Source organism: Rhinolophus ferrumequinum, chromosome 5, assembly GCF_004115265.2.
Source record: "Rhinolophus ferrumequinum isolate MPI-CBG mRhiFer1 chromosome 5, mRhiFer1_v1.p, whole genome shotgun sequence".
NCBI lineage: Eukaryota > Metazoa > Chordata > Mammalia > Chiroptera > Rhinolophidae > Rhinolophus > Rhinolophus ferrumequinum.
Genome location: NC_046288.1, coordinates 2,703,326 through 2,730,576, shown reverse-complemented (window position 1 = coordinate 2,730,576; position 27,251 = coordinate 2,703,326). Strand labels below are relative to the sequence as shown.

The window sequence follows — 27,251 nt, the reverse complement described above, 5'->3', positions numbered from 1 at the left end:
CTATATACAGCAAAATGTCTCTTAATAAAATCACCTTGATTTCCATAAGTGTGTAGTCCATCATCACAGTGATGATTTTCTTAGGCCACTAGAAGTTCCCCTCAGAGAGTGCTGAAAGGTTGGCACGAAGGATGTCAGTTTAGTAAGGGGGAAGATGAGTGTCCAGTTTCCTACCAGAAACTAAAATCTTGACTCTGGATATCTGAACAGACATTCAGATTAAATGATATCCCAAGGCCAAATCTGTAATGAAGATATTCTTTATTATAACTCAAAATAAAATCCTGAGGAAACTCCCCTAGGTAGCTGCTTCTACATAGCAAAGAGTATGAGAATAAAATGTTTTCAATTCAGTTTTTGCTCCTATATTAAGTCACAAGAAGGAGGAGAGCTTATTTAATTTTTCTTCAACTCCCCATGAAGCAGACCTGATACATTTTGGATTTGGCTTGTAACGTTTTGATGGGTGCATATGACATGTTTTCTGAAGCCTTTTTGTAGCAGTCTAGTCCAGGGTCCAGACCATTCAGAGATGGGTAGGATGGAGAGAGTACAAATACTCTCTCTGTCGGGTGCCTTCTCAGGAGGCAGAGCAATGGCAGTGTGGAAGAGCTGCCTGAGCCTGAGTCCCAGTGCTGCCAGGAATCAGCTGTGTGACTTTGGGCGTATCACTTAAACTTTCTGTGTCCCAGTCTCCTCATCTGTCAAATGAGGATAATAACAGTCTATGTCATAGAGTTGTATTAAAGATGAATATCTGTAAAGCACTTACCTTGTAATAAGCTAATTATTAGCTAAGTGAACCTTTCTTCATTGCCAGAGCAAGTACATACTATCACGCACCTCAGAGAGAAATCCCTCTGAAATTCCACATACAGAGGAAATCCTTTCATGGCTATGTGGCTGCTGAGAAAAATACAGACATTTCCAAGAATATTTGGGCATTCTTAACTGAAAGGACATATCTTTATTAAAGAAGAATAGGACATTGGTGGACTAGGGATGTGAGGACAATGTAAGCTGTCCTAAATACAGGGTCTTCTGTCAAATGAAGGTGGGATTAGCATATAGCTCACAGAGGAATTGGAGAAGTAAATAAAATAGAACTAAATTAAATAAATAATCCCTGTAAAAATGATTGGCGTAAGGCAAGCACTCAGTATACATGGGCTGTCCATAGGCCTGAAGTGCTTGCACACAAGGTCCTGTCTGAAGCTCACCCTCATCCATTACCAAGCTCATTGTCACAGATGAGGAGTCAGGGGACCCGAGCAATTCCATGATGATTGCATCGTAGGTGCAGGAGCCAGGGCTGCAGCCAGGGCAATGAGGCTCCACGGCCAGCGCTTCTTATGAAGTGCCTCTCTGTTTCTCATCTTGGTGTTTTGAGAGCGTGAGGACCTCCTAACCGGTTCACAAGATTTGACCATCGTATAGGACAGGATTTTTACTCCCCTCAGCCAGCAAGGTGGCCAGTAACTACTTGAGTGACTCCTACCTCCTGCAATTCAGTGATGCCATGCTGGGGTCTGGTTAATAAGGGGGTCCCTGTGGTAAGGAAGAGCTGTTCCAAGATCCTACAGTGTGTTGGTTCTCCAAACCCTCAGCCCCTGCAAGCACCTCATGACTGGGGGGAAAACCAACTGCCCTGTACAAGGTTTTTAAGCACACTAATCAGTGGGCCAGCTATGACTACATAGCAGAACCCCGTAATGCCTCATGTGGCTGTCGTTTTGTAACACTGTTTATTCAGGTTTTAACCACTGAGGGTCTTTTCTCCTTTCTCTCACATGCTGCTAATCTATGGAATTCGTTAGCTCCTATTCCTTATTGCAGATGACTCAGTGACCGTGACACAGTGTTTCTCATTGAAGATTACTCAACGACCTTGATGAGCAGTATGACCCAGCATCCTGGCTTTCTTGTGTTGCTAAACAAGCAATTTACAAAACTGACACAAAAACAAAACAACACAAAGCCTTAAGGAGTAGAAGGCAGGGAGGGCTCTAAAACATCTATATTTAATTTGCATTGGATCTTGGAATTGCTAGGAAAGAAGTGCTGATGCCCGTAACGCTGTGGTTCTATCTGCAGATGGATCAGCCTTTGAAGTGGTCAACTGGCATTGCATTGTACTGTCCAGTTTATGGAAGATTTTCATACGGGTTATCTCGTGATTCTACCAAACCCTGTGAAGTAGGTAGGACATTTTAAACGTAAAAATACCGACCTCTGAGAGGTTTAGTGACTCGCCCCATGTCACTGGGCTCAGTGGGTGTTCTGACGTTTGGTCCACTGTCCAGCATGTTCCGCCACCCAGCCTCCATGCACAGAGCAGAAAATGGAGATAACTCTGCATACAAGCAGCCCCCAGGAGGGGGGCTGTGAGAGTCTGGATGGATTATTAGAACAGGACAATTTGAACAGCTTGATGGGATTTAATTGTCTGGAAGGTATTCAACACAGTATTTCCAAACACTAAAGAAGAACGCTGGAGGCTGTTTTCCCAGATAATAATGCTACTCTAATTTTGGAGAGTGCTTTCATGTTTACAAAGCACTTTCACAATTTTCTTATTTGATTCTGGACCCAATCTGGGATTGGTGTGAAAGATTTAATTGTTCATTAACAGGTAAAATAATGAATTGGAAAGAAAAAGGTGATGGAGATGAACAAAAGGGAGACATGCAGGTCTTCTTGCCACCTCTTTCCTCCCGCTTACCTGTGACTTACAGGCCAGGTGTGCCCCTGGTCAGGGGATTGAGTCCTGAGCCCGGGGCGTCTGCCCTACAGTCACCATCCACTTAGCTGTCTTGCCCAGTGAGCTTTCTGACCTCATAGGGATATGTGTTTTACTGCCTGCAAAGGTGTTTTACTGACTCAAGTTAATGTCCCTGGGGACTCATTTGAAAGCAAGCTTATGGGTGAACCAAATAGTCCAGATGTAGCTGCTGGGAGTGAGGGACTGGGGAAGGCATTACAGGCCTGAAGGGGTCTTAAGGAGGCATGAAGTATGAAACCTTCCCCCAAATGTGGATTTAAACAACCCCCAGGTGAAAGCTAGCTTTTTTTTTTTTTTTTTTTTTTAAGGTTCTGTGGCCAAGGGGATGCCCTGCCAGGCCTCGACAGTCTACCTTTCTTTGGGTGGATTTAGCTGCAATGGCTGCTGAGGCCTCCACACCATAAGGGTGTGAGAAAGAAGTAGGAAGAGACAAGCCTGCAGCGGGGGCGGGAGCCAGGGAAGAACCAGCTCTGAGGCCACCTGAGGATGAGATGGGGAGTCAGCAGCCGGAACTGCAGCATTCACAGTTGCTCAGAGACGCAGGTCCACCCTCCGCACGTGTGAATGTTTTTTCCTCTGGATTATTGATTAGCTTTCTGCCTGGTCTTTTTGCTTCCACACTTACCCTTTTATAGTCTGTCCTTGTACTCCAGTCAGAGTGATCCTTTTGAAACGTGCTGTCACTGCTGCTCCAAGCTGGTCTGAAAGCCCCTCCTGGGACCTGCAGGACTCCTGCCCCTGCCCCTCATCTGGTGTCATCTCCTACCCATCTCCGCTCTTCTGCTCCAGCCACATGTCCTCCTGCGGCTCCTGGTCAGCCTCACTTGCTGCCCCTTAGGGCTTCTGCACCAGCTGTACCTTCTATCAAGAATGCTCTTTCCCAGAAATTCGCAACTCTAACATCCTCAAGTCCTTCAAATCTGGCATCAGATTTCCCCTTCCATGCAAACCACCCCAGCCTGCCCTGTCTCCTTACCCTGCTGTCTATTTTTCCCATAGCACCGTTTGTTAATTTTCCAACCCACAAATTTACTCATGGATTACATTCGTTGCCTTCTCTTACTAGAATGTGAACTCCCCAGGGGCAGGGACATTTCTGTCTTGCTCAATAACGTGTCCCTAGTATCCATATTGTGCCTGGCACATGGTTAGTCTTCAGTTAGCCTTGGGTGGGTAAACGGATGGCACCCAGCGGGCTGCATGCAGGCAGATGTGATGGTCCTCAGTTCCAGGCTGTGGCTGCTCCAAGGTGCCCGCTATCTCCTTCATGTGGGAACAGGACTCCCCTGGAGACTGCAAATGCTCGTGTGGGCATCCAGGTTTCTGGAAGAGGGGATGCAAACACTGGGCAGGGAGTCTGGCTCCTGTGAAGCCAGCTAAGAGTATTCTCATTTCTGCGAGGACCTGAGACAGAAATCCACTCCTCAGGCTGCGGAGTGGTGGGAGCTCCAGGAGAGGAGGCAAACACCAGCCCAGGATGGAACAGCAAGACTCGCTCTACATCTTTCTGCTGCCTGGAATCTCGCCAATCTCACCAACCCGGGTCAGAATTGGCTCCACGACGACTCAGCAGGATTGTTTCAAGCTAACGTTTCCAGGGATAGCTAGCAGAAGATCAGGACCAGACTCTGTTACATAGTTTGCAGGGAGCAGCCTAAAATGAAAATGTGGGGCCCCTTGTTAAAAACATATTAAGAATTTCAGGATGGTGACAGCAGACCATAAAACCAAGTGCGGGGCCCTTTTGAGCACTGGCCATGCAAATGGCATTTCACAGCTCTCCCTGCCAGAAAATTTCCTAGGACAGACGCAGGTCACTTACGCTCAAGATGTGTTGCATGTTTCTCCTGAGGAAAGAAGCCCTAGGGTGCAGTGGGAGACAGTCTCGGAGAAAACCTAAAGCTACCAAAGCCTACCCTAGAAACTAGGAAAAGGACCAGATGTCATGCTACAGGATGGGGGCGGGATGAGGTGGGGGAGGGGCAGAAAGGCGACATCAAAAGTGGCATCTGAGACTAGACTCTGTTGATGTCCATGGGAAATGAGCAGCAGAAACTCTGGAACATTCTCCATTCAAAAAGATGGTCAGTGATCAGCAACAGGTAAGTTAGAGTAGTGGAATCAGAAATCTGTCACTAGGAGAAATAAAGCCCAGGTTGGGTCATGTGATTGTGGCTTGTTAAGCTGGGAAGCCCAGGGCCTTTCCATATGAATCAGCTGAAAGGAGGGGCTTAGTAGGTGTGCATGGATACTAGATGCTGCGGGAGGTACTACCACCTTTCATGTGGATGGCACTATACAGTTTAAAATATATATATATGTATCTATATATAGAGATAGACACACACATATATATATATATATATGTAAACACACACAAACACACACAGGATGCCAAAAAAATGTATACACATTTTAAGAAAGGAAAACACTATTAAAATTGTAATAGTCAATATATACTGATAACAAAAGATGACTATAAGTCACATTTGACTTCTGCAATTACAAGAGATGCTCAAAGTGGTTACCATCAGCGTCCAGACACATCTGATTATGGTGAACTACTGCTTGAGCAATGTTGACCAAAGTGTCCACTTGTATACATTTTTTTGGCACCCCATATACACACACTCACACACAAACTCACACACACACAGTCTGGCAATTAAGTTCACGAATTTGTTGCAATGATGTTGCTAACCTTTTTTGATATCAGAGGGTTTAGTCATTATGAACTTGTACCAACTGGACAAACAGTTAACCAAGTTTACTATTTGGAAGTGCTGAAAAGGATGTGTGAAAAAGTTAGACGACCTGACTTTTTGCCCACAATTCATGGCTCTCGCATCACAACAATGCACCAGCTCACACGGCACTGTCTATGAGGGAGTAAACAAGTAAACAAATAACTGTACTGGAACACCCTCCCTACTCACCTGATTTGGCCCCCAATGACTTCTTTCTTTACCCGAAGATAAAGGAAATATTGAAAGGAAGACATTTTGATGACATTGAGGACATCAAGGATAATACGATGACAGCTCTGATGGCCATTCCAGAAAAAGAGTTCCAAAATTGCTTTGAAGGGTGGATTAGGTGCTGGTGTCGGTTCATAGCTTCCCAAGGGGAGTACTTCGAAGGTGACCATTGTGATATTCAGCAATGAGGTATGTAGCACTTTTTCTAGGATGAGTTGGTGAACTTAATTGTCTGACCATGTGTGTGTGTGTGTGTGTGTGTGTGTGTGTGTGTGTGTGTATAAATTTTATATACATAATGAATTCAGTGGAGTCTCTCATTAACTCTACTATGTTAGCAGAGTATCAATTTCCCCAGACCTGTGGACCCACTCTCCAAGGTTGACAGAGTCAGTAAGGACCAGGGAGGGCACCGGAATGCAGTTCGGTTCTTCTGGCTTTGGGTCCAGCACTTTCCTGCTTTCCTCCATGATGCTCCTGTCACTGGTGGCTGCCATCTTCCCAGAGTTCATGGCCTGAGACAGACAGACAAATGCAGGCCAGGGCATCACAAGCATATGACAACATGCTGACCAGTTGCCTCCATCAGGCCAGTAACCTGCCAGCACTGCCAAATGGATGTGTGAGCTGCTGGGAGGCAGGGGACCAGCCCCGCCCTCAAGAAAATGTAGATTTTCAAGGAGGTTGGATGTTTCCCTCATACAAACATCATATGAACTGGTTTTTGGGGTCATTTGATAAATGTGAGCTACAGATTGAATTAAGATGACTAAAAGGATGTTATCCTGAATGAATATGTATTTTGAAATGACCCATTAACCTTTTACCAGAAGGATTCCTTCCTTTGAAGCTGGTGGTTTCCTGCACTAAAAGGTATGCAGATGATTTGCCAAATCACATTATTATGCACAACTAACTGCTTTGAGAAAACTGGTACCTGCAGATGCACAGTCAGTGGGTTTGAGTTAAATACCTCAATCATTAACATTTTCTCTAAAAATTAACAAGAGCAATTAGTCCATGTCAATGAAATAATCTCTTGAGGAGTGTTTTTTTCTTTCTTTTTTTTTTTAAGTGAAGCTACATTTGAGTCACACAAATAAGAAAATGCATCTTAAAATCATTTCCATTTTAGAATAGGCACATGTTAAAAACAGCTGAACTTATTTTTCCCTCTTCAAATTCTGCAAAATTCACTCCCAAGTTTACTTTCTATGCCAAGTCTCAGAGCTGAGCAAATTTTTATGGTCTAGTTATAAACCCTAGAAAAACAAGGTTTATAGGAAATGTTGACACAACCTTAACTAAAGTGGTGCTAGCTGACACCTCTATATTTTCAATTTGGGGATTTCTACTGGGAAAATATAAACGCTAATTCAGCAAAGGAAGCCAACTATAATAAAAATGTTGTAGTCTTCCTGTTCACCCCATGAAGTTTTACTTCAAAAGATGCCAGGGCAACGTGGAGGTGAGTTAGCATTAGAATGCTCAGTAGGTAAGGCACCTGCAAATCGCTCAGCCTCCAGGTTACTATAAACTTTGCCCAGGAATGCATGAGCTCACCGTGAGTCATGGCTGCCCACTGCAGTCCAGTTGAGAGGTGGTGGAAGATTCCAGGTCTTTACCGAAAGGTGTCTACTATCCTCTCACTGAACGCCTCCAAATGTACCCTAAATCATGACAAAAGGAGATTCTTCACAGACCAGTAAAACAAACCTCTAAAACACAGAGAAGCCAAACAGATGACAGTTAAAATGGAGGCATACTCTGGAAGGTTGATTTTGAATGCAGTAGGCTCCATCCAACTGCGACCAGTAGCAGTGCCAGTGGGACCCAGGTGGAAGGGCATTCTGAAACACCAGGACAAAGAGTCAGTGACAATTCCGATTTCCCGATCCCTCTAAACAGCTCAGATGAGAAGCACATGTGTTCCATATTTAGGCTTTGTTTTTGTTTTTTTTTTTTTTTTTTTTTTTGTGTGTGTGTGTGTGTGTGTTTCCCCTTGTGAAACAGGAGGAGGTGGGAGAAGGGGTGAAGTTTGACTCAGGTCCAGAGATAAAGACTGACACACACAAATGGACCATAATAGGGAGCAAAGTGAGTTAAGCTGAAGTAAATGTTTTAAAATCCTCAGCTAGATAGACTAAACAGCATTGGCCTAGGAGCCAGGAGACCCAGCTGTCTGTCCAGGCATTCTCACTTAGGAAATGCAACTCTAGCTAGCCTGCGAAGCCTCCCTTGTGTCCCTGTTTTGTCATCTGTAAAATGGAGGCCAGCCTCCATGACAGGAGGAGCAGTGAGGAGGGAAAAGTAATGTCTCTGCAAGTGCTTTGTGAATTTTAACCTGCAAGTCGAATGGGGGCATTATTTTGTGTTGATTGTGTTTCTATTTTGGAAAACTATGTTCAGAAAATGGAAATATTTTCAATTGAGGGAAAAATCCATCAGGATAAGGGGGAAAAGAACCCTTCTACCGTGTTTGTAATGGCTTTTCGAACTGAGTTGCAGGGGCGCTTACTGCTGACAACTTTGCTTTGTGTTAAGTCTAATCGTCTACTAAAAAGGCCATTTGGGTTACACCCCAATTACCATCACATATGTCTAAACTTCACCAGCTCACAAGGGACCACTAAGTTACATATCTTCATGAACAGAAAGTATGTCGGATGATTATTTTTTTCCTCCCAGGTTTCTTAGCCTGTTGGCAGCATTTTCCCAGAGTGTTTTCGAAAGCTTTCACAAGATATCCTCATAACGCTGGCAAAAAATACGAAGCATACTTTAAGACTAATGCTTAACTTCTGCAGGACCCTGATTGTTTTTCAGGTTGAAAACGAAGACAGCGAGTTTCTGGATGTACCTGTCAAGACTAAATGATTGTTCATTTCCTGTGAATTGGAAATAACGTAATAACATGCAGCTGGGGAGCTAGGCTGTGTTTCTTGCTTTAGCCTCTTCCAGAAGCTGGGTCCCTTACCAGCTGGGAAATATTACTGTATGAACGTGCTGAAAAACTTAGGGGAAATGAAAAGAACAACCACATTCTAGATGTCAGCAATCAGTTTGATGGTCTTACCTGTACCAACCTGAGAAGATTTTAATAGCAAAGGTATACAAAGATTAATTTAATTTAAAATGAGCTCTTAGGGGAAAAAAGGAAGGATTTACAAGGCCACAAAAATCTTTGTCTAGAATTGAGCTGATTAGAATTAACCCTGTTAAAATTATGCATGCCAATGAATGGGTGAGTTTGAAACAATTAAAAATAATAAAGTATTTTCACCCAAGGGAAATGGATTAGTATGAATCAAAGTATCCATGTTTTGCTAATGCAGTCATTACCTGGAACAAAAAAAAAACAAAAAAAAATACAAAACATAAATTCAATGCTGAGTTTAAAATGGTAATTCAGCAAAATGTAATCACAGGCACTTATTTTAAATGCATGCTTATAACATTTAGTATAATAAATTACATTTAGTTGTTTCATTAGCCGTCACACTATACGTTGTGATAATCAGATATTACATAGATGCTGAGAGATGGAGCCAATGTTTCACTTCAGGTGGCTCCCAGTCCAGCTCATCTTCATAATTAATTAGAGAAAGAGGAGGTGGGGTAGGAGCAGAAGAGATGCTTAGATTATTCAGGTCCCCAGCTTCTCCTGGGAAGGGAAGGAGAGGAAGGAGAGACTGAGGCAGAAGGAAAGTCTCTGCCAGTGGAATCTTAGAGCGTCATTGCCCATTGTACCCAGACCTACGTATGGAAGCAAAGAAATCTGGGGTCTGAGAGAGTGTAAGGGTGAGATAGCTGCCCAGGATCACCTTGTATGTGTGGTTCTCAGCCTTGACTAGGCATCAGAATTACTTATAGAACTTTTAAAAATAAAAACAACTGGGTCCTGTCCAGTCCTGGGCTAAAGCTTGGGAATGACATCTTCATGATTTAAAAAAAAAAACAAAAAACAACAACAAAACCCTACAATTGATTTTGAATGCTGAGCTAGGTTGAAAACCATGGGTAGGTGGTAGTTGGAAATAAACTGAAAGGTGAGTTTGACAATATTGCAATATTGCACTTTATCTAAATCTCTCTTCATCTTGTTTGAGTCTAAAGAAGGAGCTACATGTCTTGAAGTGTATCAGATAGACAGAGTACGATGAAGATGCCGTAATAAAATCATACCTGACACTGCTGTAGCTCTTTGAGACTCGTTGCCTAATGGACAGAACAAGTACACATCCATTACATCATTTCTTTCCCCTCCCTTCTTCTCTTAGCGCAAGAATCATCACCCCGTCTTACAGATAAGAAAACATGCCACATCCTGCCAAATCCCCCAACAGTGTGAACAGGTGGGTTGACCCCCATTTTGTGTTCCTGTCCCAGATGCAATTTTTTAGGCCTGACAGCTGTTTGTGCAGGATGCCTGGGGATGGAGACAGGGTGCTCTGCTCTTAGATGGTTTTATGCTCATGTAACAGAGAAAAGAGAATTCAGCAATCAAACACCTAGCTCCCAAGTTGACTACAAATGGAGAGAAGGTTTGTGTTTTACTTTCACCTTAAAGAGTTGGCTTACATCCAGCATGTATAATAGTTTTTGGCTTTCTATTTTACACAAGTCCTCTTCTTAAGTTAACATGTCATATATCCCATGTCTATTTCATTGCTTCCTGGGATTCAATAGAGAATAGATGGTAAGGAGAAAATGGTGCAGTAGAGACAATAAGCAGCAAGTCCCCCGGCAGGCATCCTGGGGCAAGCAGCCATGGTGGACTCCTTGTGTGCTTACTTCTTTCACATCAAGAGAAGCAAATGGTCCCCAGGTCAAGGATGGAAGAAGAGGTTAAAAAATCTTCCAGTTATGTTTGGGTTTATTTCCCTGCCTCCCGAGTAAGCTTTCAGTTACTTTGTTCTTATGATTCAACTAATCTAATGGAAAGAAATCATGATCACAGCATTTGAGGCAGATGGATGGCTTAGGGCTGTAAGTTATCTGGGGAAGACTGTTGGGAATGGACTTGAGGATAAAGCTATTACGAAGCACAGCAGTAGAAGCTATGCTTTTGCTGATACAATTTACCTTTTTAATGAAGTTACTTCACATTTTATGTTAACATAGACAAAATGCTTCCAAGGTAAGATTGTTTTTGAAGGTCTGTGATGCAGTGATAGCTACCACTGTAGCAAATGTGCAGTGTTAAATGTGATGAATCAATGTCCTCTCAGATACCAGTATTTCACAGATCAGTATAACTCATTGTACTTAATGGTTTATCCTATCATACAAAAATATATCTACAGAAGGTATCCCTCAAGTTTTTATAAATTACTAGGCTGACCATTTTATCATATTTTATCTTCTTCACATGTGAGTTTAAAAGATTGATGGTGTTATAATTATGTTTAAATCACATCTGGTTTTACAATAGCCTATGGAGAAACATTTCTGACAGTAACAGAAAGGAACTGTATGGAAAGTTGAATATATGGAACATAGCTAACCTTTTAAATCAAACATGTAGAGCTATTTTGGGGAACAGGAATGGCAAATAGGTTTCACCTGAGCACTGACCAACTGGCAGCTCACTGAAGTGATATTTTGTGAAAGCTGATCTGGGCTCAGCGAGAAAGTGTGCCAAGATTGACTAGTGATGCCTGTCATGGAGGAAGGACCGGACCTGGCATCATGTGTTTGCCATCTCCACTGTGGGAAGAAAAGGAAAAAACTGAACTGTATAGTGAATGCATATTTCACTACGAACAAAGACTGTTGAGATATGTGAAGAATTCCTCTGATGGCATAGCTTTTGCCAGAGCGAAGACTCCATTGATCATTTTGGATAGTTTTAGATTTAAGAGCCTTATTAAAGGTGTTTAATGCATATCTGGGTGTCTAGAAGAGTAAGGATTATTCATTTTTCTCAACATGCTACACTGTTACGTGAAATTCTGGAATTAAGTTTGTCATTGTTATGGTAGAGAGTGTCAGTCCGAATCTTCCAGTTACACAAGCCGCACGCAAATGAGGCTTTTCCCTTGGATTCCATCATCCTCAGGTACACTTCAGCCGAGTTATTTTCACAAATGTAGTTTTCGTTGCAGTCAAAGCAAATGCTATCATTTACACTAGTGATTATGAAGCCCACGGCGAAGTCATTAAACCCATCATATTTCTAAGTTTCATTTTACAATATTAGTGAGGATACAACGCTAGCAAACTCATTTGTTTCCTGTTAAAGATAATATAAATGGAAAGCAAAGTAGGGGTTATCCCTCTGGAGAAACCATGAGTTTAATATGATTAATGTTGCAAAGAAATAACTTTCTTATTGAATCAATGACCTTTTCATCACAGTGAGTTGTATTAAATTGCAAAATTTAATTTCAGATAGAAGAAAACATTCCTCAATTCTATTGTAAATAATGACATATTTATTCACATATCTTCAGCATGTTTTCTACCAAAGATTCATCATTTCAGTTGATTTTTATTATGTTTCTTAGTTGCAGATTATTCCTCATAGTTTTCTAATAGATTGACACTTTTTATTATTTATTGATTGGGTCTTTGAAGACATGGGTTGACTAGGATGGGTTTTGGTTCTGGTTAGTTTATGTAGCCAGATAATTGATGAGTCATGAACAAGAACCTCCGAGAATTTGTTATTTATTTCTGTACTATTCCCCCTACTCTCCCTTACCTAACAAATCCATTTTCTGGGACTCTCAGTCAGCAAATCATACTCCCATATATCCAACGGTCATCTAACTGTGACCATGGACCATCTTTCCACTTCCTTCCAACCAATGTAAGTTCAACCTGAAGTCTGTTTTAACTCATGCTGTTCTCAATTTCTCCACAGGCATTTCACATGTAAGGTTTTGTTTTAAATTATGAAAGTAGCTTGTTTGAGTTGTAGGAAGAAGCAAAATATGATTTTTTCTGAATTCTTACAGAATGTCTTCAAAGTGCACGTTATCTTGTCTGTTTCCATATCTCATTAATCTTTGGGGATCCTGAGACTGTATGCTAAGGCTGGCACTGAGTCCTGCCTGGAGCCCTGTAGGAGGTATGTTCCTTCTTTGGGGGGTCATTGTTTTAGAGATGGTTGTATTTATCAAAATGGAAAATTGATCTAAACTTATGTATATGCAGAACCTCGGGGAGAAGAAATGTGGAGGATGATTTGTCTTTAGTCAACTCTAGTGACCAGCACAATACACACACACACAAAAATAAATAAATAAAAAGAAAAGAAAAAAAGATAGCCTTTATTTTATATGTAGATATGCTGAGCCAGATGAGTAGACAGTGGTCATTTGCCCTCTGGCACTGAGACGGCAGTCTATGTTGTTGTGTGGAACTATTGCTATCGGACTATTCCTTAATCACCTCAAGGGAGAAGTTTCTCCTTTCATCCTCAGTCAGCAGACTGCTGAGCCCTTAACATTGCTCTTAGCTCATGTCCCTGCAATTGTGAGTCTTGTCCTTGGAGTGAATGGTATGATAAAGGTTATTAGGAAATAGAAGGGGGGAAATCTGGTTATATTAATGCAGCAGCACATAAAACAAAAATGGAAAGATGCCACTGAGGATATTACTAATTTTAAATCTAACTACAAACACATTGTCTTAGAAAATTAAAATTCCAAGTGGGAAGGTTACATTTCACCATTGTATGTATCGATAAGGATAGGTTTGCTATTTTAATCAGAAAACGTTAAGCAGAGACATTATTCACATAGACCATGATATAAATGATGCCCCACTGTAAGGCATGACCTGTCTAACCATATGGATGGTGGCCCTTCCAGTAAGTTTTCTAAAATGTGCTAAATAAATGGTGGTAGGGGATGTCCTACCCTATGGAAGCACATAGCAACAGCACCTGATCTAGGCTAGGGGGTAGATTCTTGGAATAAATGACATTGCAGTTGAAACTTAAGATCAGCCTGAGTTAGCCAGACCAAAAGGAAGAAGAGTTGTCCAGGCAAAGGGAACAGCATGTACAAAAGAATAAGGACAAGGGGTTATGAGGCCGAGTTAACTAAGGAAAGAATATAAGGGACATTATGGCAGCTCAGTCCCATTGGCCATCAGGAAGGCTTTTATTTTTAGTGTTACAAACCCAGATCAGCGGCACTCAAACTTGATGGATTCCAAAAAAGGAGGAACTCCTCACCTCCCACGTTTGTTTTCTTACTAGGTCTCAGCAACCTTTCCCCATACAGTACAGTTGAGTCAAAGCTGAGACTAATGTAACACTTGAAGAAGATTCCCTGCCTTCAGACAGATGGGTCCCAGTAACAGGCTCCCGTTCCTGCCACCTGTTCAACTTCATCAAATGTCAAGCATTTTGACTGAGACAAAAAACAATCAATCTGATTGTGACACTCTTCTGCTTAAAGTCTCTTGTTTTAAGGCTTTTGGAGATTAAAAACAAAGCAACAAAACAAAACCAAAAAACATATTTGGGGATAAAGTTTAAAGTTAAATGGCTTACATGGTATAGGCATCTTCCACAGGGTAGGGACAATTTCTATCTTGTCCCTTAACATACAGCACAATAGCTGGCACAGAGTAGCATTATGGAATGAATGAATGAATGAATGAATGAATGAATGAATGAATGAAGGGCCAGGCCAAATAATCAGTCAATCTTGCCCTGCCCACAGTTTCCCGCTTTATTCCAAAAAGAAGTGGACTGGCTTCCAGGCAGGGCAAGCCCCCCCAAGCTCCTCAGTTTTCACAAGAGATTGCCACCCCTCCGCCAGCTCGGTGACAGTTGAAGTTTTTAGTCTGCTCTTTTCTGGCATCCTGGAATTGTGACACTCTGTGTACAAGCAGTGAAGGTGTATCATTTCAAAATCCCTGCAACTCGACACTTAATCAACATTTTGGTTTATTACCCTAAAGAGAAAAATCACACCGGTGTGAAAAGATGTATGCACAAAAATATTAGCTGCACCACTGTTTATAATAGTGAAAAATTAAAGTGATCAAAATGTCCATTAATAGAAGGATGGTCACATAAATTATGGAATATAACACACAGTGGAATATGAAGTAACCTTAAAATGGAAGAGGGAGAGTTTATTATGTTTTATCAAATCTGAGATACCATTGTTTTTTAAGATGCATCATTATTTTATGATACTTAGAAAGAAAAATAAGTGTTGTCCATTAAATGACACAGTGCTTTCTTGTTACCCAGAATTTTTATTCTATACTTATCAGCTCTTTCAGACTTAGGTATATTTTTATAATATGTTGCTCTTATGCATGCATGAAAGAAAAATATAAGCATAATAAATTAATGTTTCTGAAACTTCTTTATATTAGACTCCAAGTTTTCTGAATACTTATTAACTCAGAGTTGTCAATGTCCCTGTGTTTTTTTGATGTCATTAACAGTGTTTGGATGCTGAATTTCTTAAGAATACGTAAAAGAGATAAAGGCATCGGGTTCCTAAGCCGTCTTCGCTGTTATGTAGAATTGGCCAATCTGGACTTCAGGAAAATTGATAAAGCACTTCAGATTCACTTCCAACAAACGGCATTCCATAATGCTCCTTCAAAAATTGTGTTCCTAGGAGTTGAAAGAGAATTCACCTCTCGCACATGAATTTTCTCCTAAGCCCTTAATACCCGTTCTGCGCGTTTTGATGATTTTTGTGAATGTGTCTGCAATGGCCACTGCCTGGCCAGACACCAGCAATTGTTAGAAGCAGCCCAATTCCGGGGGTAAAAAAAAAATGTAAAAAAAAAACCCCACAAAAAAACAAAAACACACACACCACACAAAAACAAGCATGTATAGTAAATAGTAAGTACATATATGTAGTATATATGAAAGTATGTGCCTATATCTAGCTGTATAAATATGAAATGTATAAACGTGAAGAATGTTCATCCAAATATTACCAATAGTTGTCCCTAATTAGTGAGCTTTGGTATAATTTTACTTTCTTCTTTGTATTTTTCTGTATAGTTGGCACTTTTTTTACAGTAAAGATGTAGAACATTTTCAAGAGTAATAAACTTAGGCTTTAAAAGAAAAGAGAGGTAATATTTATGGAAAATTGCCTAAAATGTGCACATTTCCACTTACAATTTGATTCTATATCCTATGGGTAAGTTTTAGGAGGTCTGCAAGGTCCCTAAAATTAGACCTATACTTTTTATTTCCCCATCACACTTAGCACAAAATCTGAACTCCTCTCCGGGACCCACAAGCCCAGCCCCTGCTCACAGCGCCGAGGTCACATCCTCCTACTGCTGTGCTGTCTCTCCCCTCCCCCACACACCTTCAGTTCTTGAACACACAAACTCCTTCTTCCCTATGGCTCCCTCCTGCAGGCCTCTGACATACAGATAGCATCTTAATAAATGAGGCTATCCCTGATCCCCTAGTCTAAAGTAAAGTTCCTCCTCATTCTCCAGCACATAACTCTGTCTTGTTTTCTTCTGAGTAGTCATTACTATCTGGGAATCATTTCAGTCACATATTTGTAGTCTGCTTTTTCCCTCTAGAATGGAATTGCCATGTGAGCAGGATCCTAGGCTGTCCTGGTAACTTGAATCCCCAGTGCATGTGGGTTAGCTCCTTGGAAAAGCAGGTTTATTGGGGGAAATACCAGTGGAAGACAAAGGGGAGGGGACAGGAGGCAGGCAGAACTGTTAGACCGCAACGCAGGTTTGACCCCTAGGAAAGGAGAAAGGGAAAGAAGGAGGATCAGTGAAAAAAATCTCAGACCACAGCATAGTTCTAAGAAAGTTCTGGCCAGGCTCATGGGTGGTCCTTGAGCCAAAATCCTTGGGACCCTCACCTCTACTGTGCTCTGTCATTGGCGGGGATTGGGAACAGCTGGTGGTGGGCGGGGATGGTGGCCTCGGTGAGAACATGGTAGTGAACCCAGAAGGGAGGCAGCTGGGCTTCTCCACAGCAGGAGATCCAAGCAGCATATTCCCATGGCTGCCACAGATTGGAACAGAACAAAATCTTTGTACATATCTGTTTTACAAAAATGAATGAATGGAAAGTTTTCCAAAGTAGTCCAGAACTCAGAAGTTAAGAACTACTGCTCTGAAATTTCCCTCAGGACAAGCTACACACTCGTATCACAGAGTTTTTATTCTCATGGAGTTTCTTTTACTGAATTGGGTGATAGTATTCTGACACCAGTCCCCTTGACAGCGATAAAAGAAACATCGTCATAAGACGTGTTGCCTTTTTCACTTTAAAGTGCCATTGGGACACTTATCACTATCTTGCTCAGTACCTTCTTTATGAAGATTCATGGGAAAATAATTCTCTCTAGTCTCAGTACCAGGAAGAGTTGTGCTTTACTCAGACAATCGGTTTGTATATTTAAGCAATTAAATAATTAAGTAATTGAATTAATAAACTGATTAACAATGTGATCAGAATTCTCGTTTTTTAATGTGTACCTGAAAGTTTGGAACCAAACTTGTGGTCCATTTTCAGCAAATGCATAGGTACTCCTAGAAATATTTTCATAGATTGTTTCAGCAAATATTGAGGTTGGACCATTTCATGAATTCATCTTATTTTTCCTACCCCAATTCTCTTGCCCTTGTTCACAACTTATTTTCACTTTCTCTTCTTATATTACGTACATTTTAATAGGCCACCTTGTATGAACTATGGTGAGGTATAACAAATTGGTTGTTGTTTTCTTGTTCAGTGCTAAGCATGGTAACACGGAGCATGACTTAGCCACAATCTTCAGCCTCAACTCCACCCAACACTCTTCTCCAACTCCACCCTGATGCTCACTGCTTTCTTCCTGATCCTCCTCCACTAGAGTTTTTACCACACTGTATTACAAAGATGTGTTTGGGGGTCTTGCCTGCCCTGAAGCAGAGCACTTTGATTCATCCTTATTCATTTAGTCAGGTCAAAAAGTATGACCGATACTAATCACCAATATCAGGCTCAGCCAAGCCCTCTCCCTTATTCCATCTCCAACGACTTCCACGGCGAATTGTGGGGAATTTTCACTTTCTATTTTATTCATTTCCAAATGGCTTGTAATTTTCATGAAGATAATAGTTTCTTTATCCTCAGAGGTAAAAAAAGTATAAAGATATATTAACATCTGTATCTAGGTTAACCTCTAAGAGATTTTAGTGTTTTCCTCCCAACCATCATTATAATGGAGCTTTAGAATATTACCTAAGGTGTCTGTATACAGCAGAGAGTACCAAAAACAGCAGGAAAAAAAGCCATAAACCAGAAATTTATTTTAGTCTAGAGCTGAGAATATAAAATCATATTATAGGTAAATTATCCCCCCACTCTGATGTCCTATGTATACTTAATCAATAAAGACAACCAAATCAGAAAGAATACCCAAAAAAGCAGAAGTGTCCATGCCAAAAATGGAATGAGTTCCATTATTTAACTGCTAAATCTGTTCATCACTAAAAAGTAAATGCATTTGACCACTACAACTTTAAGGGAGAACTCAGAGAATCTGATATGTGGACTATATTCAAGACTCATGTGAAATCAAGAGGATGATCAGATATCTTATTTAGAATGATTGATGGCTCCTGCTGTGATGAGTAAGTGTGAAAAACATATGCTGCCTGGTTTTATGTGTTTTGGCTGCCAGATGGTGCCTAACCCCACCCCACCCCTGAACCTGCCCTCATTGTCACCCATTCCAATTCCTGCCTTATCCCAAACCCTCCCTCTTGTCATCCCCAGTCCCTGTAATCCATTCCCCACCAAAAGTGGGGGGTGTGGGGCAGTTATGTGTGAGTCTTAGGTATGAAGCACAGATGTCTGTTTTGCATATTATTGGGTAAAATGAAGAGCTTAAACTAGAATGATTTGTTTCCTAGGACATATAATAATAGCAGCTAAATATCATGTACCTGTTTCTCCTACTTGAAGTTTGTCTTTCTGTTTTCATTGTCAAGACAGTTTCTAGAACAAAGTAGGTATGTGATAAATGTTTGTTGTATGAATGACTTGGATAAATAAATGAAAACATGATCAATCTATCTAAAAATCCAACAAAAAGGAAGGGAAGTGAATTTGGCATAATTTGGTCTCTGTATATCTAGGCTTTCTCCCAGTGCTCTTGAGTCATCTATGTAATAGGTTATTGTAGAATTTGCTGGAAAGTCACATCAACCTTCTCAGTTTATTTCTGAACTAAACCATTTTCCCCTCTTGGAGAGCGGTGACATCACTTGCTTCACTCTAGTCTTCCTGTGCTGCTCCTCTTTTTCAAAACATACCCCCAGTGGAATTGTGACCACATTTGCAATCACTTTCCATTACCTGAATTATATAATTCATCTGGTTTTAAAGGTCTATACTCTTTTACTGGGAATCAAACGCTCCCCTTTTAAATATATAAATGTGTATTTTTACTATGAAAGTAATGTAAACACATTACGAAAAAAAAATCCAGAAAGTAGGGATGAAGGGAGAAAAAAAAAATCACTCATAAGACTAACTCTCTGTCTAATACAACCTCTACTAAGATTTTGGTAAATTTCCTTCTAATACTTTTTCTTAAACATCTGTTTTTACATAGTTTCATATGGTTGTACTCATCATACACATACAATTTTATTCCATTTTTTAAAACTAGTCTTGAAAGTAGAAACAACACTATTTAACAGAGAGAATTTAATATAAGAAATTGGTTAAATAGGTATTGGAGAACTGGAAACGCATGAAGGAGACCCTGAAAAAAACAAGCATAAGTACAGGAAGCAGATACTACCCCTACGGTGGAGAAACAAAGGGAAAATGTCCAGGTACACAGAACCAGAAGCTTGCGAGAGGGGGCTGCAGACCTCAGGGAGAGGTCACCACCAGGGTTGGTGCTGATAGCTCTGAGGGGAGGGGTGATGAGCTGGCTTCTGGGTGTGGATAAAAGCTGAGACTGGAACCCACTGCTGGTGAGATCAACAGCCCCTGTCCAGAGTGAAGGGTCATAGTGGGGTAACTGACAAGACAGGAAGTGCACAGGGAGGGACCTGTTTCTTCTCCCCACTCCTGCATTCTATCTCTTTCTAGCATCATCTGCTGTTGATGGACTATAATAAGGAAGCAGCAAGCAAAGCAGAAATTCAGTTTGCAGAGTTCTAGCTTAAGCACAGCAGGGAAATGAGAATTCCAAGGTGGGGGCCAATAACTGATAACTAACCCATATCTTAAGCTTTGTTTTGGATGTTACTACGCAGCTACATTTTTAACGACTGCATCATATTTCATACAGCCACTGTACCTCCTTTACTTAACCATTCCTTATTGTTGGACTTTCCAGTTTATGGCCAAGACGTTGCTTTTGAAAATAACAATGCAATGTTATTTGTTTTGCCATTCCCTTAGGATAAATTCTCAGAAGACCAATCTCTGTGTCAAAGGACAGATGAAAAGTGTTATGACTCTTATTGTGTATTGCCCAAATGCTTTCCAAACCAGTTGTTTCAGTTCGTGCTGCTACCTCCGGTATGTGAAAATGCAGCCAGCACATAAGATGGTTGGTTAAAGCCTCCCACATCCACAGACAATGCTGTGCCCTTATATAATCCAACACAATGCCTTTGCTCCTCAGAGCTTCCCATCCTGATTTTATAAATAGACAAACACCTTTTCTATATAACTTATATCAAGTAAGACACGTGTTAACACTATTGCTAACGTTCTATACTAGCGTATAGTGATTTGATTTGCTAAGTTTTGGGTATGGTTCAAAAGCCATCTTTTTGGTATAGCAACTCAGTTCTCTCTTCACCTTTTATTGTTTTTTGAGCTCATGCAACTCAGAGGCTCAGCCCTCTTAGAGGCTATTCAAAAGCATCCCACCCAGGTCTTGGACTAAGGGCCCCAGCTCTCCTAAAGCCAAAGAGTAAGCAGAGATTGTAGGACCCATCCAGTTGGTGAGCTTCACAATAAAGAATAAAGACCTTAACGTAAATACAAAACTCATGACAGACTGTATGCAAAAGCTGACTTACTTTTTCCAAAATGTTTTTAGAGAATATAAGTAATTATCTCTGCCTTTGAATTTATGTCCTTGTCTCTTAATTTTATGTTAAAAATACAACCTCACTATATTTGATTTTTTAAGATACCAGTAATCTGGAAAACAGAAGTCTGTACAGGATTCTTCAATGTCTTTAGATAGTGACCTTTTAAAATAATGTCTTGTGTTGATTGTCCAGAGGAGGGTGGAATATGTAACATGGAGAAATACACATACTCTATATGCAGTTGTTTTGACATAAAAAGAAATTGTATGAAATTATATTCTTTACAATAATAGTATGCATTAACCATACAATGAAATATTATTTGATTCTATGTCTTTAATGTCATTTGTATGAATAAATTCACAAATCAGAAAATATCCCTTTGTATCTCCTTATTTGAATAAGAATTTGTATATAAATACAGACACACACTATTATCTACATGCATAATGCCCATATGTATGTACAAATGTGTACGTACATTTGTATTCACAAACTATTCCTTGGAGGGCTAGATTCTGTTAATTGATGACCACTTCCACTTCCTTTAATTAACTTTAAGAAGACAGATTTCATATCGCAGTTTGTTCTATTAAATCCAAGTCATCTCCTCTAGGCTCCCAAATTTATGGTCTCTAATTTAAGCACACCTCATATTTATCAAAACCATGGAAATGATGGCACACATTTCATGGTGACTTATGGTGTGTTGTAAAGATATTTGTTTTGTCCTTTGGCCCTGCAAGGTCCATGCATCTCTGTTGAATACTTTTTTCTTGAAGGGGATGGAAGGGAAGGGGAGGAGACGAGTAGCCTAATGTGGGTCACAGACCTTCCTCAGTGTGAGGGGAGTGATGGGGTGTGGGGTGCAACCATCACTATTTTATGTTTGTTCCCAATTTACAAGTTAGTTAACAGCAGAGCAGGAGAGAAAGGAGAGGTCGGTGTGTCTGTGGCCAGCGTTAGGGTGCAGGGCTGATGACCCTACTCCTTAAAGATAAATAAACATAAGAAGCAACATTTGGAGCCAATTATGAGGGACAATCACAATTCTGCAAATATGTGGTAGAGAGGGGAAAAGGGCAGTGAGAGAAAAATAGAAGTAAATTCACAGGAAAGCACCTGGAAAGGCCTGGAAGATGCTGCAAATGCTACTGAACAGGGTGTTTGGGAGCTGAGTGGGAGGATGGAAGGACAAAGCAGAGGTGACGGAAGGATTTAGAAGGGAGCAAAGCTCTGTACCTCTGCTGCCAAAGAGGACGCACTCTAGTGACAGACACGTTTTGTTGTCAAGACATTGTCATCAGCAGTAAGAAATAATATAAGGAACCTAAGAATGTACTTTAGAATGAGGGCAAAGAGAGGATTATTTAGAAAAATATTCTAAAATGCTCAGGAAAATAGAATCGAATGAGTTGAGATATGCAGAGTGTTAGCTAGTAAATAAAATGTACGTGTTTGCTCTCATTACCAGCGGCATCACATGGGCCAGATGAGGAAAATGCCAGAGGAAGGGGAAAGGTTCAGGGGGAGGACAGAGGACGGACAGCGGGAGGAAAAGCGTCCAAGCACGCGTCTGTCTTAGGTCTCAGGGGGTTCTAGGCCACAGGGCAAGTTGATAAGAAAGTTGGCCCAATATATGCAGGTTCTGAAAATAGGTTTGGCCGGGAGCCCAGGCAGTCCTGAGCTGGTCCTCCTCCCAGATCTCTCCGGAAGAGGTGGGGCAGAGCCTGCTGACCTTTTCAGCTCACCCACTCTGGTCATACTAAAAGAAATATCAATCCAACTGAGCACACCTGGCCTCGTACAGTTTCACCCACTCCATCACCCAGCCCGCTCCTTCCTGCTGCCTCCAGCCAGCCCTTTTAATTTAGGACCCAAACTTTTGCTCCACAATTGAAGATAAAATATCTTTAAACGAATCTTGAGAGTAGTAACATCTTGCCTAAAACTTATGTTCACTGGGTGTAATTAACCCATCAGTAGCTGTTATTCATTCTTATTAGAACTTCAGCAGAGTGGTAAAAAGCTTGGGTGTTGGTGTCAAACAGATTTGGATTTAGTTCCCAGGTCTGCCTGTTGCCTGTTAAGTGAACTTGAGCAAGATGCTTCATCTTTAAGCGTCTCAGTTTCCTCACCCATAAAATAGGGATAATAATAATAATAATGCCTACCCTTGGGATTGTTGCCAGGATTAAACTACCTGTTATATGTAAAGGAGGTAGCACATACTAAAACTTAATACAGGGGCATGGCTGTTGGCTATGACTACTCACAAGGTGAGTGGTTTAGAAGGGAGAGTGATGCTGATCACAGAGAAGGGAAAAGTATAGGACAAGAATAAAGACCCTGGTTGCCATGAGGTTAGCCTGTGCAGCTTGAGCTTTGTGTGACTGAGTCTTTGTGATGCACTTTGGTCACTTGGTTATGTGATGCCCACCAGTGTTGCTCACGTAACTTATGAACATAATTTTATTTTAAAGGAGTTTTGTCCCCAAAGGCATTTTCAGTTAAGGTTTGGAGGCCTGGAGAATGAAGAGGTTGGAGTTTAAGTTCTAGGACTGTTCACTTCAATCTCACACTTGAAAAGGTTCTGAAGAAATGAGAATTCCCTATTAACTCAGATTACTATGGTGCTGCACCTCAGAGGTAAATACTGCACCTCAGAAGACCTGCAGCAAGGTTATTTGCAAAGTCTTTAAGCTAGAAGGTCCATCCCACATCACATTGTTGTCATCTATTCAAAGGTATGAGGTATCCTCTTTCTGCTCCCCGGCTGCATCCTGAAATATTTGCCCCAGTGCATCTCGCTGGCCACTTCCCCTTCCCCACCTGGTCCTGATTGTCCCAGGTCATGGCCCTAGACCTGTTTCCTGCTCCTCTGACCTATGGTCTGATACTGTTTCCATCAGGCTGACCTCTGGCTTCCTTCCTTAGCTCCACCGTTCAACTTGCCCCTTTATCGTGTTGCTTCATGGCTGCTCTGAACCTCTGCCTGGTACCAGTTCTCACGCTACAGTGCCTGCCTTCCACTCTGCCTCCAGGAATGGACCCCAGACCTCCATCAACTTTTCTCCTGTAATAAATTAGTTTTGAGTCACTTTAAAGAACTAGCTGACATTAAGATTTTAGAATTTGGTCATCAATGAGAACATAAATATGGATCATGTAGCTAGAAAGGCGATGTTTACATAGAATCGACTTTCCCCAGGTGTGCACATGGTAAGAAACAGACCTCACTCATGTATAATTAAAGAGCAGTGTTACAAAGTAGAGCTGTGCATGGCAGTAGTCAATCCAATACTCAGAGAGAAAGTAATAGCAATTGGTTGATTAGAAAATTATCTCTATGTTGATAAAAAATAATTTTAACAACTTCATATTATATGACGTGGTGTTCCAGTCATATCTTATAATGACTTTCCAGGCACCCTGTCCACGTACCAGAATATGCAAGATTTTCTGAACACTGTTCTCTTTTACAGATGAGGAAAGTGAAGCACAGAGGTTAAATACCTGGCCAAGGTCACAGCTTGTAAATGCTGGAATTTAAACCTGGGTAGTCTAGCTCAAAAAAACGCATGTTTTCAAACCTTGCATTATGCTACCTCTCAAAAGAAGAATTTCATTGAAACATCTTGCAATAGCAATTATTTTTATTTATTTGCTTTCTTTATTGGATTCCTCAAGCTAGGAGTGAAATTATTGGACAGGGGGTGCTGTCTTTTTCAAGGTGGTTACTTTCTATTTTCAAATACTAAAAGAATGAAGTGTTATGGAATCAGAACTATAAGGAAGTGTGCTTTTTAAATTAATCCACGTTTAGTACCTGCAAGCCAAGAAGGAGTGTAAGTTATATCACATATTCAATAGTTTTAGGTTCTAACCTCTTATTTATGTTTGGGCAACTGGACATAGAAAACCCTAGAATTATCTAGTCCTAGCTTACCAGAACCCTCAATTATTGGATTTGTTTTCTTTAACTGGTCTTTTCATTAAGAAGTCACTATCAACAAAGTATTCTGAGAGCCTGGGTTTTTTATTTTAATTTGTTTAGAGCAACTTCTAGTATCTGCCTTGAGTTCACGTAGTTCTGACCCAATGTTCCCCATTCAAATGATCTTTAGAATGAGGACTATGAGATGCTCCCACAGTCTCCATTTTGTCCTTTAGGATGTGTTCACCGTATTAGGAAAGTCGACATGTATGGGTTCCCAAAAACATTGGCTCTGAAAAAAAAAATCATTAATATTGCATTGCCTGAAATTTCTGCTTGAATACAGTTTTACTACTGATCAAAATTTATTATATCGTATTAGTACAATTAATAAGAAAAATATTTTGTGTCCCTACTCTATATTGAGTGGTATATGGACCTAGGTTGCCATGGGTGTCACCTTCATGACAATAACTGTTAAGAGAGCATACAGATTAGGAGCACTCAGCTAAATGGTACGTAAAGCAATCAAATTGTTGAGTCTCTGTCAGTGCGAGACCTGACCAGGCTAAGTGAAGTGAGTAAATCAAACTATGTAAGATACAACCTTACAGAAGACTACGACACAGATGACTACAACATAAAGCAAACTGAAGAGCTTCAACAGCAAAGAACTCATAGAAATTATCTAACTCAGAAATGGCAAATATGTGGCAATGCACTGTCACACCCCTTCCCGTGTCCATGGCAGACATTATCAATCAATCACAGTACTCTTTCCACTGAGCCCAAATTAGCCTTAAGGAATAATAATCTCTTTCTTTTTCACTTGCATTTCTTTCTTGAATAGGACAGAAAGGAGTTTAATTACAGCTACCAAGCTGGGAATACCCATTGGGTCATGCATGTAAACATAAACATAGACTGTCACATGTGTCACAGCAATGGAGAAGATTGAGACATTTGGGAGGAAGAGCTGTTTTTGGTATCCAAGCTTTTACAACATTCATTAAAAAAACGTGGCTTCACTTGCACACTTTTGGAACTTTACTATTAGTAAGAAATTACCGCACGCCTCACAACTCATTCCAACATACCAGTTTGTTGGGACATCTCCATTGAAAACCTGCTCTAGAGGTTTAAACTCCAAAGACTATTTCAGACCAAGGTGAAAGAACAAGCTAACTAAATAAAACCACCTTACTATACTGAGAAGTAACTACAGCAATTCAAAGCAAACTATTCCCTTCCCTCCACATTCCTGAGCAACTACGCACGTTCTTCCTACTTTTAGATGCTTACAATTCTTGGTCACCAAGTCAGTTGTGACAAGTAAGAGCCAACACATTGGTTTTTTTCCTTTACAGACACCCCCTATAAAATGTGAGTAAGGCAGGTGTGGCTGTCCTCTCTGGCAGCCTCGGTGTTCTAACCCGGTGTAATTGTTGGCGAAGTCTCCCGAGCTCTTTCCTACCTTCTCCAAGAGAAAAATCTGCTCCACGAGGAAGCGAGGTAGTTCACTGAAGGTGCTTGAGGGTCAGTGTCTGCCTTATCTCCAGTATCTAGCACAGAGACGTTCACACAGCTAGTGCTCAGTAACAATGTCTGAAAAAAGTGAATTAATTAAGGAATGAAAAATCAATAGAAGTCCCCGTTGCACATCTCTGTCCCCACCCAGAGCTTCTTTTCAGCCACGGGCAGCCTGACTTTGCTCTCCTTGTTTCCCCCTTCACAGCAATGACCCAGCCTTTCCCAAGGCTGCCAGTCTGCCACCCTCACACCCTTCACTTTGCAAAGGGTCCTCTTTAGGATCCTCTTTCTTTCAAAAGCAGCCAAAAAATGGTAAATAACAGGGTACTTTCCCTCTCACAAATAAAATTGTCACTCATGTATTTGTCGTCTTCCTGCACCCCCAGATGACTAATCTCTTTCGAGGCAAAGGCCCTTGCCTTTTACTTGTAATTCAATGTGATCCATGTGAGTTTGTGTGTGTGGAGGGAGGGTGACTATTCATGTAATACTCTGCAGAGAGAGGGTTCCTTAGATGTGTTGTGACTCTCAGGATAACAACAACAACAAAAGCCTAGACATATCGATATTGTGTATAAATCCCGTGTTTCCCCGAAAATAAGCCCTAACCGACCATCAGCTCTAATGCGTCTTTTGGAGCAAAATTTAATATAAGATCCGGTCTTATATTTTATTATATAAGAACCGGTCTTATAGTAAAATAAGTCCGGGTCATATGTTAATTTTTGCTCCAAAAGACACATTAGAGCTGATGGTCCGGCTAGGTCTTATTTTCGGGGAAACACGGTACGAATGTGTTGGCAATTAGAGGGAATTCAGTTCTGATCTTATCTCCCCATAGAAAACTTCTTCAGAGAAGTGGATTTCACGGATTTGGAGTAAAGAAAACATGAGTTTTCTTTTCTTAAGACAGTAATCTAATGAGTACAAACACACTAAGTTTGGTCGACTTTGTGAAAGCTCCCTAATTCTTTCCAGTAACAGGCAATGAGAA

The 27,251-nt window shown here is 40.9% G+C and overlaps 1 long non-coding RNA gene across 1 annotated transcript; it reads left to right on the top strand.

Annotated features, from left to right (window-relative positions):
• Window positions 1-7,760: 7,760 nt before the first annotated feature.
• LOC117021898 (uncharacterized) lies at window positions 7,761-15,535 on the top strand. The gene is made up of 2 exons (XR_004422960.1): window positions 7,761-12,835; window positions 15,181-15,535. It is a non-coding gene; the product is annotated as an uncharacterized LOC117021898 (long non-coding RNA).
• Window positions 15,536-27,251: the final 11,716 nt, after the last annotated feature.